This window comes from Gymnodraco acuticeps, unplaced genomic scaffold (assembly GCF_902827175.1).
Source record: "Gymnodraco acuticeps unplaced genomic scaffold, fGymAcu1.1, whole genome shotgun sequence".
In the NCBI taxonomy this organism is placed as follows: Eukaryota; Metazoa; Chordata; class Actinopteri; order Perciformes; family Bathydraconidae; genus Gymnodraco; species Gymnodraco acuticeps.
In genome coordinates this window covers 730,072-745,196 of record NW_022991934.1, presented here as the reverse complement: position 1 = coordinate 745,196, position 15,125 = coordinate 730,072, and the positions used below count along the sequence as shown (strand labels likewise).

At 45.9% G+C, this 15,125-nt stretch overlaps 1 protein-coding gene across 1 annotated transcript in view; it reads right to left on the bottom strand.

Moving 5' to 3' along the window:
- cacna1ba (calcium channel, voltage-dependent, N type, alpha 1B subunit, a) overlaps nucleotides 1-15,125 on the bottom strand; it is a 331,900-nt gene that overhangs the window by 92,733 nt on the left and 224,042 nt on the right.

Genomic DNA, 15,125 nt, shown 5'->3' with positions numbered 1-15,125 from the left:
GTAAGAAAAATGTGTTTTATACAATTGTATGTTATGATGACATCATTACTGCAATAGATGTATGTTGTTTTAAAATGATGCATATTGTCTATATTGTAAATGAAGACTAAGTTATAGATAGATAAATAGATAGATGGATAGATGGATGGATAGATAGATGGATAGATAGATAGATGGGGTTATTAAGCCTACATTCGTTTGTGTGACTGTACCTGCAGTTCCTCCCTGACTTCCATCACTTTCTCTCTCTCTCTCTCTATCTCTCTCTCTCTCTCTCTCTCTCTCTCTCTCTCTCTCTCTCTCTCTCTCTCTCTCTCTCTCTCTCTCTCTCTCTCTCTCTCTCTCTCTCTCTTTCTCTCTTCCTTACAAAAGCTGAGCTTCGACTAACTAATCTTTTCATTATATCTGAGTCAATGTAAAAAGAAAACAATACAATGTTATATCTTCAATGTTTTACTCAAATTTAAATGAAAGAAAAGCATTACAACGTTTGTTAAAAGGTAATCCTTCTGACATTGGATGACTGTAATTAACTTTAGCTCTCTAGCTAGTTTATTCGCGCAATTTAAACCAAAGTGTAGCCTATAGCTGCAATATAAGTTAGTGTGCATGTTGTCGGACGTCCACTGACTAACGTAGAGCGTTCACACAGGATCTGCTGATCATATGATTTCCTGATGAACAGGAACACAAGCAGCCCGCTGGACTCAGATCTCTAGATACCTCATCACTGCTCCGATACGGGCTGCGGTGGTTTGTTGATACATGTTGTCTTCTTCTGTTAGCTTTAATCAAGGCTATGTAGTTATGCAGCGCCCCCATCGTCAGTAAATGGAAGTACTACAAAGAATCCCGTTTAGTGCAATTATTTCACAAGTTTTGTTATATACACACAGGGCCGCCCCTCCCTACAGGCCAATCACGCAGGTTGCATGGGGCCCCGCCTTGTGCAGGGGGCCCCGCCCAGAGGGCCTCAGCTGCTGTGCGCAGTTCTCCGCGCAGTTCTCCACGCACCCCCCGCTGACACGCGAGAGTGAGATGTGACAAGGGGAGCACGTCTGTAACCCAACACCGTTGCAATGAATCGACATCTGACCAATCACGGCTTTGATACGGCCACTAGTGCAGGTGAAGAGATGTCGGCGAAAATACTGTTGAAGAAACTAGAGCATCACTCGAAGGTGGGTTATTGTATGAGTCAAATGTACAACTTGCGAATGTTGTATAAGTCAAATTGCCAATTGCCATATTAAAACATCAGCTGCAATTCACGACATGAAGAAGGCAGTCTCTGCAGAGCATACAGGCTAATGGAGATGCAGTTATTTCCAGCATTCTTTATTTAACATTCATTCAAGTATGTGATGCCTTTTATCTGCTAATGTACAGGAGGAAGAGTGATAAACTGTCTGTCTAGTTGGCTTACATAACAGTCAAAGTTTACAGCCTAAAAAACATGGAGCATTTTTCCCCCTTTTATTCATTTTTATGTCAATTTTCACATTTCATGGTGATGCAGCCTCTCCCCTTAACTCCTAACAGTCATCATCATGTCAACCACAACACAGAGAAATACTGATAGAAATGTGTGTGTAGTTGTTGACACATTGCTGACAGAGGGAACTACATTTGAATACAGATTTAAGAAATATCAGTTTTTGAGCATGTCATAAGCATGTTTTGTCTTGACTATATTACAACTATATTATAATAAAAATAATAAAAATAATATAGTATTTATATTATTGAATTGATTATGATTATTAGTAGAAGTAGTTTATTTGCATGAATTATATTTTATAATCTTTTTGAGGCTAGTATTTGACAGACGTAATCACCTGTAAACACATACTGAACGACATACATGCACATTTACCATTGACCTCACTGTATAAACAAGTAACTCTGTTGATAATAATAATTAACAGGAATTATATTTGCAAAGTAGCCTACTTTGTTTTCAAAAAAAATGTTTGCACTCCTGTCGGTTGGGGGGGGGCCTCATCTCACAATGTCGTTTGGGGCCCCAAGTTGGCCAGGGGCGGTGACCTCAATGGTGGATACGGCCATGTGTGTGTATACATCCACCATTAAACTGACATATTCTGCACATTTCTTATTCTATCTACATACATCTTATAAGCAGTGCTTGAATTGGAATAAAAAGGTGCCAGTACTCTAAATCAGCAACTGTTTCAAGTCAATGTATTTATACAGCCCAAAAACAAGTATTTGACTCAAAGTCATAGTATATCCTAATGCTGGTGGGTTTGTCTCTTTATACTGTATATTTTAGAAAGGCTCACTGTACTTAAACAAAATGACTCTGAGATTAGAGGGGGTGCAGTGGTAAAGTGCTATTTTTATAAGTGGGGAGTGGACATGTGGGGCATGCTCCCCCAGGAAGATTTTTTTTTTTTAAATATTGAAGTTAGATGCATCAATCTGGTGCACTTTGAGAGCAAAATTAAGAGATATATGGATACCTCTCAACATCCATATGAAACAACTGAAAACAGATTTACTTTTTCTTTACGGATATAAAAGAAAGTAAAGCCTGACTCCTACTGGTGGCTGGTTAAATGACTCCTCGCCCCTGAGTACACTCACCATCTTTCAGCAGGAAAGGAGAGAGGGAATCCTTGTCCGGCGACAACTGCTCTCTTTTCGCACTATTATTAAGCCACGCTAACATCTTCGAAATGCTAACGTTATGTGAAGTATTTTCTGCTCTAGTCTACGCTGCGGCGCGTCATAGATGCGTCATGAGATGCCTTGCCGGTACTCAGTAAGAAGTGCCGGTACCACATGGGTAAAAATCGGAAGTGCCGGTACTGCGTACCGGTGAGTACCGGCCCAATTCAAGCACTGCTTATAAGAGTATAATTCATTTGTTTGATTGTATAATGTCGGACTTTTGGAGTCTGTCAGGGTCAATCAGTATCAAATATGTATAATATCAGTTAAAATAAGTGCTTAAACATAGTTAACATTGCAGGAAAGTTGATTGTCAAGTCCCAAAACAAATTATGCAATATATTAGACGTTAAGTACTTTGTCAGGCAACACACTCTCACTCCCTAAACGTCCAGGAGCGACGCTTGGTCAGGGTCCCGTGGCGTGCAGTTGTGACGCGCCGAGGCTCCTTCAGCTTCTTAAACGGACGCAAAGAGCTTTCAACTGATTGCAATGTATTCCCATCTGCGGCGGTATTTGACACTCAGGGAAGCACCGCATCCATTTATGTCGGCAGCTCTTAAAGGCAATGTGAGCGTCCATTCCCATTGGATAACGGAGAATTGTACACCCGGAAGTAAGTATTCTCCTTACTGTCGATTGATTTGACAGTGATATCTCCACTACTCATCAACTCAAAAACACCAGGTTACCTTTGTTCATTAAATGACATTGATAGGTTTAAATTGTGTACAACGCTTTTGTGTTTTTCCCCTTCAATTCTGAGAAACAACTTGTTTTCTCTGAAATGTGGAGTACCAAAGAGACTACTACACTACCCACAATCCCCAGCTATAGTTGTGACGACGCCTGTCCGCTTTGACAAACCTCGTGATAAGTCAACAAGCTCTGTGATTGGATGAAACATAAATTCATACAAAAAAAGTCCAACCCTGTCTCCTAAAAATGACGATTCCCACAGAACTAAACTGCATTCTACGGAGCCCCCGCCTAGGGGACATGGAGAAGAAAACAAAAAATGTTTTTGCGAGACACCGTTGCAGTTTGTAGACGGTCCCTAAGCACTCCTCTCCCTCCTCAAGCTGCAGATTGTGACCAATTATTGATGTTTAGCTCGGATGACGGCGCGTATCGAACTGTTCTGATAAAAACGACTCTGTAGCTCGTTGTCTACCTTGCTATGATTTTAAAGTCATGTTGTTTGTATTTTTACAACGTTATGTTCATGAGTTATTGATCCGCGAAATTTGAATCTGTCAATAACTCAGCTCAGAGGGACGTGCATGTCCCCTCGCTCTGAGTGTTCTCTTGAGGTGTCTTATGTGAAACCCGTGCCTATTGCCAAGCACTGATGTTATATATTTATATTTAAGGCCAAGCTCAAAGTAAAATCGATTAACCGCTCCATTGTTGTGGTTTCTGTGTAGCAGCCGAACTGACCAGGAAGTACATTGAGCTAAATGAAAAGTTTTGCGAGATCTCGCAAAACATTTTTTTTCTTCTTTCAAATAATTATTTTTTTCTTCTCCATGTCCCCTAGGGCAGGGGTTCCCAACCCCCGGTCCGTGGACCGGTACCGGGCCGTGGAGGTGTTACTGCAGGGCCGCGAAATAGCTGTGAGTTTATCGTAATATTTGTAGAATTATAAATATATAAAAATATTTTATCATAATATTTTTTTTAAAAAGTCTTTAATGTTCGCACCTATACCATCCATCCATCCATCCATCCATCCATCTTCTTCCGCTTATCCGTGGTCGGGTCGCGGGGGTAGCAGTTCCAGCAGAGAGCCCCAAACTTTCTTTTCCCTGGCGACATCAACCAGCTCTGACTGGGGGATCCCAAGGCGCTCCCAGGCCAGCGAAGAGATATAATCCCTCCACCTGGTCCTAGGTCTACCCCTTGGTCTCTTCCCAGCTGGACGTGCCTGGAACACCTCCCTAGGGAGGCGCCCAGGTGGCATCCTAACTAGGTGCCCGAACCACCTCAACTGGCTCCTTTCGACGCGAAGGAGGAGCGGCTCAACTCCGAGTCCCTCCCTGATGACCGAACTTCTCACCTTATCCCTAAGGGAGACACCAGCCACCCTGCGGAGAAAACCCATCTCGGCCGCTTGTATCCGCGATCTCGATCTTTCGGTCATGACCCATCCTTCATGACCATAGGTGAGGGTAGGAACGAAAATGGCCCGGTAGACAGAGAGCTTTGCCTTCTGGCTCAGCTCCCTTTTCGTCACAACGGTGCGGTAAAGCGACTGCAGTACCGCTCCCGCTGCTCCGATTCTCCGGCCCATCTCACGCTCCATTGTTCACTCACTCGAGAACAAGACCCCGAGATACTTGAACTCCTTCACTTGGGGTAAGGACTCATTCCCTACTTGAAGTGGACAGTCCATCGGTTTCCTGCTGAGAACCATGGCCTCAGATTTGGAGGTGCTGATCCTCATCCCAGCCGCTTCACACTCGGTTGCGAACCGATCCAGTGAGTGCTGAAGGTCGCAGACCGATGAAGCCATTAGAACCACATCATCTGCAAAAAGCAGTGGTGCAATCCTTAGTCCACCGAACTGCAGACCCCCTCCCCCATGACTACGCCTCGAAATCCGATCCATGTATATTACAAACAGGATTGGTGACAAAGCGCAGCCCTGGCGGAGGCCAACCCTCACCGGAAATGGGTCCGACTTACTGCCGAGGACCCGGACACAGCTCTCGCTTTGGGAGTACAGAGATTGGATGGCCCTGAGTAGAGACCCCCTCACCCCATACTCCCGCAGCACCTCCCACAGTAACTCCCTGGGAACTCGGTCATACGCCTTCTCCAAGTCTACAAAACACATGTAGACCGGATAAGCGTATTCCCAGGCCCCCTCCAGGATCCTTGCGAGAGTAAAAAGCTGATCCGTCGTTCCACGACCAGGACGGAATCCGCATTGTTCCTCCTCAATCTGAGGTTCGACAATCGGCCTGACCCTCCTTTCGAGTACCTTAGAGTAAACTTTCCCGGGGAGGCTGAGTAGTGTGATGCCTCTGTAATTGGCACACACCCTCTGATCCCCCTTTTTAAAAAGGGGGACCACCACCCCGGTCTGCCACTCCTTCGGCACTGTTTCCGACTTCCACGCAACGTTGATGAGACGTGTCAACCATGACAGTCCCTCAACACCCAGAGCCTTCAGCATTTCCGGGCGGATCTCATCCACCCCCGGGGCTTTGCCACTGTGAAGTTGTTTGACGACCTCAGTGACCTCCCCCCGGGAGATTGGTGTTGATCCCCCGTCATACTCCAGCTCTGCCTCTAACATAGAGGGCGGAGTTGTCGGGTTCAGGAGTTCCTCAAAGTGTTCCTTCCAACGCCCTAACACTCCATCAGTTGAGGTCAACAACGTCCCATCCTTACTGTACACAGCTTGGATGGTTCCCTGCTTCCCCCTCCTGAGGTGTCGGACAGTTTTCCAGAACAACTTTGGTGCCGCCCGAAAGTCCTTCTCCATGTCTTCTCCGAACTTCTCCCACACCCGCTGCTTTGCCTCGGCCACGGATGAGGCTGCTGCCCTTCGGGCCTGTCGGTACCTTGCAACTGCCTCGGGAGTCCCCCGGGATAACAAATCCCTGAAGGCCTCCTTCTTCAGTCGGACGGCTTCCCTGACCACCGGTGTCCACCAGGAGGTTCGAGGGTTACCGCCCCTTGAGGCACCTAGGACCTTGAGACCACAGCTCCCCGCCGCGGCTTCGGCAATAGAGGCTTTGAACACCGACCACTCTGGTTCAATGTCCCCAACCTCCACAGGAATGCCCGAAAAGCTCCGCCGGAGGTGTGAGTTGAAGGCCTCCTGAACTTGGGCCTCCTCCAGACGTTCCCAGTTCACCCGAACTACACGTTTGGGCTTACCAGGTCTATCCAGAGGCTTCCCCCGCCACTCGACCCAACTCACCACCAGATGGTGATCAGTTGACAACTCCGCCCCTCTCTTTATCCGAGTGTCCAAAACATACGGCCTCAGGTCCGATGATACGATAACGAAATCGATCATGGACCTTCTGCCTAGGGTGCTCTGGTACCACGTACACTTATGAGCATCCTTATGTTCGAACATGGTGTTTGTTATGGCCAATCCATGACTAGCACAGAAGTCCAGTAACAAACCACCACTCCGGTTCAGATCAGGGGGGCCGTTCCTCCCAATCACGCCCCTCCAAGTGTCTCCATCATTGCCCACATGTGCGTTGAAGTCTCCCAGCAAGATTAAAGAGTCCCCTTCAGGAGCCCCATACAGGACTCTTTCCAGGGTCTCCAAGAAGGCCGTATACTCTGAACTGCTGTTGGGTGCATAAGCACACACAACAGTCAGAGTTTTCCCCCCCATAACCCGCAGGCGTAGGGAGGCGACCCTCTCGTCCACTGGGGTAAACTCCAACAACGAAGCACCTAACCGGGGACTTGTGAGTATCCCCACACCCGCCCGGCGCCTCACACCTTGAGCAACTCCGGAGAAGAATAGAGTCCAACCCCTATCCAGAAGTAAGGTTCCAGAGCCGACGCTGTGCGTAGAGGTGAGCCCAACCAGATCCAACTGGTAACGCTCCACCTCCCGCACAAGCTCCGGCTCCTTCCCCCCCAGAGAGGTGACGTTCCACGTCCCCAAAGCCAGCTTCTGTCGCCCGGGTCTGGTCCGTCGAGACCCTCCGCTTTCACTGCCACCCTTCTGGCAGCGCACCCGACCCCATTGATGTTTCCCGTAGGTGGTGGGCCCGCGGGACGGAGAAGCGGAGGTGTTGCCCACGTTGCCTTTTCGGGCTGGGCCCGGCCGGGCTCCGTGGCAAGCCCGGCCACCAGACGCTCGCCGACGAGTCCTCCTTCTGGGCCTGGCTCCAGAAGGGGACCCCGGGCTTCCTCCGGGCCGGGTATCCTCACTTCTTAGTTTTTCTTTCATGAGGTCTTTTGAACCAATCTTAGTCTGGCCCCTTGCCTGAGACCAATTTGCCATGGGAGACCCTACCAGGAACACAAGGTTCCAGACAACACAGCCCCCAGGTTCATCAGGGCACACAAACCTCTCTACCACGGTAAGGTGCTGGTTCTTCAGAGAGGCACCTATACCAGTCATATTATTTCATCCAGTAGCCTAGTTAATCTTTCACCAGATAACCGTTGAAAATGGCTTTTATGATGTTCCGAGGCATTCGGCGGCTCAGCCTGGTCTCAGCCTCTTGTGCGCACGACTGTTATGTTTATGTTGGGAAATGGCAGTGCAGACATTATTTGAGATATATTTCAAACTCGGACTTCATTTTAAGGACATGTCGGCCAGGGGTGTAGAGAGCTATATGTTTATTTTATTAGCTTTTCTTTTTAATGACTGATTTTAAATGCCATTTTCTTAATGTATTTCATTTTTTTGTAAAGCACTTTGAATTGCCTTGTGTTGAAAAGTGCTATATAATTAAACTTGCCTTGCCTTTGTTTAAGCACCGGATTGGCAAAAGAGGAGAGTAAACCAGTCTGCCTTGATCTATGAATTAATGTCCGGGACTCTCACAGTATCTGCTGCCCGCAGCTGTTTTATAGAAGGAAAACCTCCTTCACTTCATGAAATGGCTGCAGCATCAGGAGGCAGCGGGACGTATACTCCGCCTCTGAGAAGTACAGCACCAGCGCGCCGAGAGCTGTGCCTTTTTACGCACCGCCTTCGCAGTGTTTACCTTAATCAGAACAGCGAGTGACTGCAGGCTGCTACGTGTTAACCACACACACCTCTACACGCAGTGTCAGTGTCACACACACACACACACACACACACACACACACACACACACACACACACACACACACACACACACACACACACACACACACACACACACACACACACACACACACACACACACACACACACACACACACACACACACACACACACACACACACACACACACACACACACACACACACACACCTCCTTCATAATGCGCCTTCTCCTCATTTTCCCATCACTGGATTATCCGTAAATCATACAAACAAAACCAAAACGTTGATTTATATGTTTTCCCGTTTTGGTTTAAACACTGAATAACGCCGTTTTTTTGGTTTTCCGTTTTTCCGAAAAACCAAAAAACGACACCGGTTCTTTTTTAAACGTTGTTAATATGTTTTGGATTGTTCTAGTATTTGTTCAGGCTGTTACATACAATTAGCCTCTGTTGCTACCTGCTGGTGAGTAAATATTAAAATCAGTTCAAATTGACAACCGGTCTGCGATTTTTTTGTAATGTATCTGCCGGTCCTTGGCACAATAAAGGTTGGGAACCCCTGCCCTAGGGGGCTCCGTAGCATTCTCAATTACGTTTAGCAAGAAACGTATTTTCTCCCACGTTACGTTTGTTATGAACGTATCTTAAATACGTTTATTTTCTACATATCTTTGTCATTTATTGTCTTGCTTATAATAATGATAATAGTCATTTATAAATATCATTTTAGAACACACATTTGAAATTGATAATCGGGCTCGATATATGGTTAAATTAAAATCAGTAGGCGAGGCTGTAATTTCGCCAGCTGTTACTCTCATGAGCGAGGCAGAAAATAATAGTTTTTAACACGCCAAAAAGCTGCTGTGTCGTTTATTGCACCTCAAACATTAAAACAAATCCAGAGTTACGTGTTTCTGTACTTCCTCTAAGAAGAAAGGACAGTAACAGAAGATCTCTGTGCCTTCAGGCTTGATCGCTGTTCAAATGACAGCGTTGGTTTCCCTAAAAGTGGGCGGGGCTGTAAAGTGACGTAGATTTTACTCTTATCTATTATTCAAAACCATTCTATTTATTCTAACGTAAATTACATGCCATTGTTTTATCTTTTTATTACTTATATTTTTATATTTTATTTGCTATGAGTTATATCTGAAGCAAATTATGTTTCTGAAGATGTGTACTCAATTCCACCCTTCAATGTAGCATAAATGTGAACTCTCATTACAGGAACAATACCGGAAACAGATGTAGGAAAGATCCTCAGCTCGCTGATTGAAGGTTTTAGCAGCAATGCACGTTTTTAAAGATATTACTGATTTTCTTTGAATATAATAATGTAAATACTGAGTTGAGAGAATAGTCAGGGGATTTGGGTGATGGGAGTCACATCTATGGAATCACAATTTCAATAGCTTACCATTAAATGATGGGTATGCCATTCTGTCTGTGAGGTTTTACAAATCAGATATTAATGTGTAGAAGTAAAACATGAGAAATAGTATAGCAATATCCTTTAAAATTATGTAAAAACATGAATAAAACTACACATCTTCAGATGTTATACATACATAAGTGTCCTACACTAATAATACAAAGTTATTATTAGTATGCTGTGTATACCTTGTGTGCACCGCCTAGTGGTTAAAGCACGTTATTGAATTATTTTTGTTGAATAATGTTATTTTTGTTGAATAATGTTATTTGATGAAAACAATATTAAGAGTACATACTTTCATTGGGGGGAAAGTAGAAGGTCAATGATAGAAATATAGAATATAAAAAATCAAGAAGATACTGTAAGTGATCTCTACAATAAAACAGTTTAGTGCAGGATGTACAAATATATTAATAGGAGGATGTGCAAAACAGAAACACTAATTAACCTTTATTAACACATTAAATAATACTTTAGGTTAAGGTCTTCTTTCAAATAAGAAAAAAGCTTTGGGAGTATCTATCTACAGATAAATATTAAGCCTGACAAAGTACTTAACGTCTAATATATTGCTTCCCTGCAATGTTAACTATGTTGAAGCACTTATTTTAACTGATATTATACACATTAATTATACTCTTATATATGTAGATAGAATAAGAAATGTGCAGAATATGACAGTTTAATGGTGGAGGTATACACACATATTGATAGATGTCTTGTAATGCACTGTTGAGGAACCTGTGACCCAAGTTTTTCATTCATTGCATAACTACACCGTAGTTGTGTATATGTCAATAAACCTTAGAAAATCTTGAAATCTTGAAAGGGATGTGCAAAATAGCCATTATATACAGTTTTTAATTAACTATTAGTAGAGAATAATGATTAATGAATATACTTTATAGGGATCTGCAGATAAATGATTAGTCTTCTCAAGCACCAACAATCAAATATCTCTCCTGATTGTTGGCACTTGACAATCACCTTTTCCTGAATTTTACTCAGGTGTAACTAAAGTCTGATTTAAGGGTTGTTTATATTACACATCATTAATCAGAATCTGCAAAGTAACTAAAATAAATGTAGTGGAGTAAAAAGACCAGGTTAACCTCTGAACTGTAGTAGAATTACAAAGTAACAATGAGCTGTCATGTGGGTATATATTAATGCTGCCCATTATGGATACAAGCGATTTTCACCCATTCAGTACTTACATGTTTTACATTTGTACACACCAATTTGTTTCCTATCGCCTAAACCTCCAGGGCTGTACACAGTTTAATACTGTCAACTTCTAATTTTGGGAAAAACGAAAACGTCTTTTAAAACTACAAGTCCCAGTAGAGTCGTGCCATAGAGAACATGTTGCGAAACACAATAGCCAGCACGTGTAGTTCTGGGGTGGCGTTCAAGTCCAGTTTTGAATAGTCTGCCGTGGTTTCGTTCCATTTCAAAGAGCTTGACGCTCGGCGTAACCTTGGCGCACTGCCACTCCAACATCCAATCCCAGAGCTTGAAGATTAATCACGGGGTTTGTCGCAAAGCGGACAGGCGTCAACAAAAGCTGGGGATTGTGGGTAGTGTAGTCTCTTTGGCGCTCCACATTTCAGAGAAAACAAGTTGTTTCTCAGAATTGAAGGGGAAAAACACAAAAGCATTGTACACAATTTAAACCTATCAATATCATTTAATTAACAAAGGTAATCTGGTGTTTTTGAGTTGATGAGTAGTGGAGATACTTACTTCCGGGTGTACAATTCTCCGTTATCCAATGGGAATGGACGCTCACACCGCCTTTAAGAGCTGCCGACATAAACGGATGCGGTGCTTCCATGAGCGTCAAATACCGCCGCCGATGGGAATACATTGCAATCAGTTGAAAGCTCTTTGCATCCATTTATGAAGCTGAAGGAGCCTCGGCGCGTCCCAACTGCACGCCACAGGACCCTGACCAAGCGTCGTTACTGGACGTTTAGGGAGTGAGAGTGTGTTGTGTCAGGCTTAATATTTATCAGTAGATACCCCCAAAGCTATTTTCTTTTTCAAAAGAAGACCTTAACCTAAAGTATTCTTTAATGTTTAAATAAAGTTTAATTAGTTTGTCTGTTTTGCACATCCTCCTATTAATATCTTTGGACATCCGTCACTAAACTGTTTTATTGTAGAGATCACTTGAACCCGCACAAGATATTACAGTATCTTATTGATATTTTCTATTCTATATTTCTATCATTTTTTCCCCCTATGAAAGTATGTACTCTTAATATTCTTATCTTTTCATCAAATATAACGTATCAACAAAACAATGCAATAATGTGCAATAACGTGCCTTAACCGCTAGGCACTTAACTTAACGCTAATGCACTTAACAGTGTTGACACAATAACATATACTGCTGTTTCCAACACAAGAATCATTTTGTCTTATTGTTGAGTAAATAACAGTGTGTGGTTTGGAAAATAATACAAAAATAGAAGAAAAAAACGATGAAACAATACAGTTTCAGTTTTCTGAGCCTCTACTCTCCCCCTAACTGACGGCAACAAAAGTCCGACATTATTCAATTAAAATAAAGAAGTAAAAACAATAAGTGTGGCTTGATATTGAATAAGAAAAAGGTTGGTAAACGCTGTGAGAATGGATCTGCGGAGAGTATTTCGCCGCGATCCCAACTCGTCTATTACCAACGTTCAGGGAGCTCTATGCAAGTCAATGATAGTTGAAACTCGACACTTGCTTTGCGTTGGAAAGTGACGACAGGGACCCTGACATAACGTTGGGTTACGTATTGTAACCCTTGTTATATTAGCACAGACGGAGCCCTCTACTGGACTCTATGGGTACTACCCTCTATGCAAGCATTCTCCCACTGAGACTTCTATAGACGTAGCCGGCCTTGGGCGGGCCTACCTGAATGCGCGCGCATCACACCGTATAAAAGGAGGCCTCGCCTCCCAACTATCATCCTACACCTCTCTTCAGCGAGCGGAATAGGACAGTGCCCTGAGTAGAGGGCTCCGCCTGTGCTAATATAACAAGGGTTACAATACGTAACCCAACGTTATATCTCTCACAGGCTCCGCCCTCTACTGGACTCTATGGGTACAGTGGGTGGAGCCGCAATATATACGCGCACTGTCGTCCAAAAACAACATTCCACCGTACTGCCCCTGACCGGCTTTTATGGTCAGCAGCTGCTGCCCCACATTCTCCTTTAACCTGGTTATAACCGAGGAGAAATCTGGGCTGTGGCTGACAGAGCACACCCTGCTGCGCTAACCTCGCAGAAAGTGTGCTAAAAAAACAGTGCCGGGGGACCCCCCCCCCCCCCCCCTACCAGTCCTGTGTTGCCCCCGCAAGCACAGACGAGGAGAAAGAGCCCGACATGTCCAAGAGATAAAACCTTATGAAGGGGCCTGGCGTCGACCAAGACGCCACTGTGCATATATCCTCCACACTCACACCGTTGAATAAGGCTGTCGACGCAGCCACAGCCCGTATGCACGAACCCCCGTAGGGCAGGCTCTCCCTGCCTGTCCGTAGGCATGTGCAATGCACTTGCAGAGCCAGCCTGCCAGGCGTTTCTTGGACAGAGCTTTCCCGATCACACCGCCCCCCACACACACAAACAGCTGTTCGGTGCGTCTAAGGGCAGCCGTGCGCTCCACATAACATGCTAGCGCACGCACCGGGCAGAGGAGGTGCAGTTTACTGTAGCTTCCCTGGCCCCACCATGGGGGGGAAGACTAAAACCCCCTAACTGAATAGCCCTCGACCTGAACGCACTCCTTAGGTTTTGGGCACAAAGGAGGGGTTCGGTCTGAGTGTCGCGCCGCTCCGGTCACCCCGAATCAGTAAACAGCTCGGGTGCACCGACAGAGCATTTAACTCGGACACCCTTTTGGCTGATGTTATGGCAAGAAGCAAAGCTGTTTTCCACGACAATGCTTTCAGAGAGGAGAGCTCCAGAGGCTCAAACGGCCCCGAGGCCAGAGCCTCGAGCACTAGGGGCAGGTCCCACTGTGGGGTGGAGGCGTGCACTACTGGGCGCAGCCTCCTGACCCCCTGTAAAAAACGCGACATCAGTGGTTGACTAAAGGCTGACCTGCCGCCAAATCCCTCATGGCAGGACGAGATGGCTGCTGCATACACTTTTATAGTAGAATGAGCTAGTCCTCTGTCCACCAGTAACTGTAAGAAGGAAAAAATAGAGCCTAACTCACAAGATAGGGGCTCTATTCTCCGCTCCTCACACCATCGCTGGAATCCTAGCCACCTCGGCCTGTAACAGGCTGTGGTGGATCCAGCTCTAGCTGCCTGGATAGACTGAATAACACTGTCAGACAATCCACCCTGTCTCAGCCTGTCCCTCTCAGGAGCCAAGCCTGGAGAGGACGGCCCAGAGTGGGTAACGCCCCGATTGCACCTGCCTCTTGAGACATTGCCCCCCAGAACTGGGGAACTGGCCCACCTTCATCTGTGTCATCTCTGAGTACCACGGCGCCCTGACGCGGTCCGGAGCCAGTAGGATGACTGACAGACGTTCTCGCCTCACTCTCCCCAGGAGAGGGAGAACGAGAAGCAGCAGTGGAAAGGCGTATAGCAGCTTCCTTGGCCATGGCTCGTGTGCAAACGCGTCCACCCCCAAGGGCGGGTCGTCGCCCAGGGCCATGGAGAACCACAGGGCACAGTGGTTGTTGCGCCGGCTGGCGAACAGATCCACTTCCGCTCTCCTGAACTGGGCCCAGATCTGCTTCACCACCTCCGGGTGAAGCGTCCATTCGCCTGGCAGGGGGCCGCCCCTCGACATGAGGGGGGCCCCCCTGTTCTCCAGTCCCGGGATATGGAGGGCTCTCAGGGCTAACACCACCTCTGAAGCCCATAACCACAGCCTCTCCGCTGTGGTCAACAAGGCGGCGGAGCGGACTCCGCTCTGCCTGTTGATATAAGCCACTGTGGTGCTGTTGTCGCTCCTGACCATTACATGTCTCCCTTGAGGGCCCCTTTAGGGGCATGAAATGCTGGAGGACTAACACTACCGCCCGTAGCTCTAGGAGGTTGCTGTGTCGAAACTCTGTTAGAGCCCAGCGCCCACCTATAGCCCTCTTCAGGCAGGTCCCTCCCTGTTCTGGATGCGTCCGTGAACACTGTGATGTAGGAGGTCACCCGTCCCAGTGGAGACCCCCTCCGGAGGTGATCCGGGGACCCCCAAAACCAGAGGTTGCCCTCCACTGAGG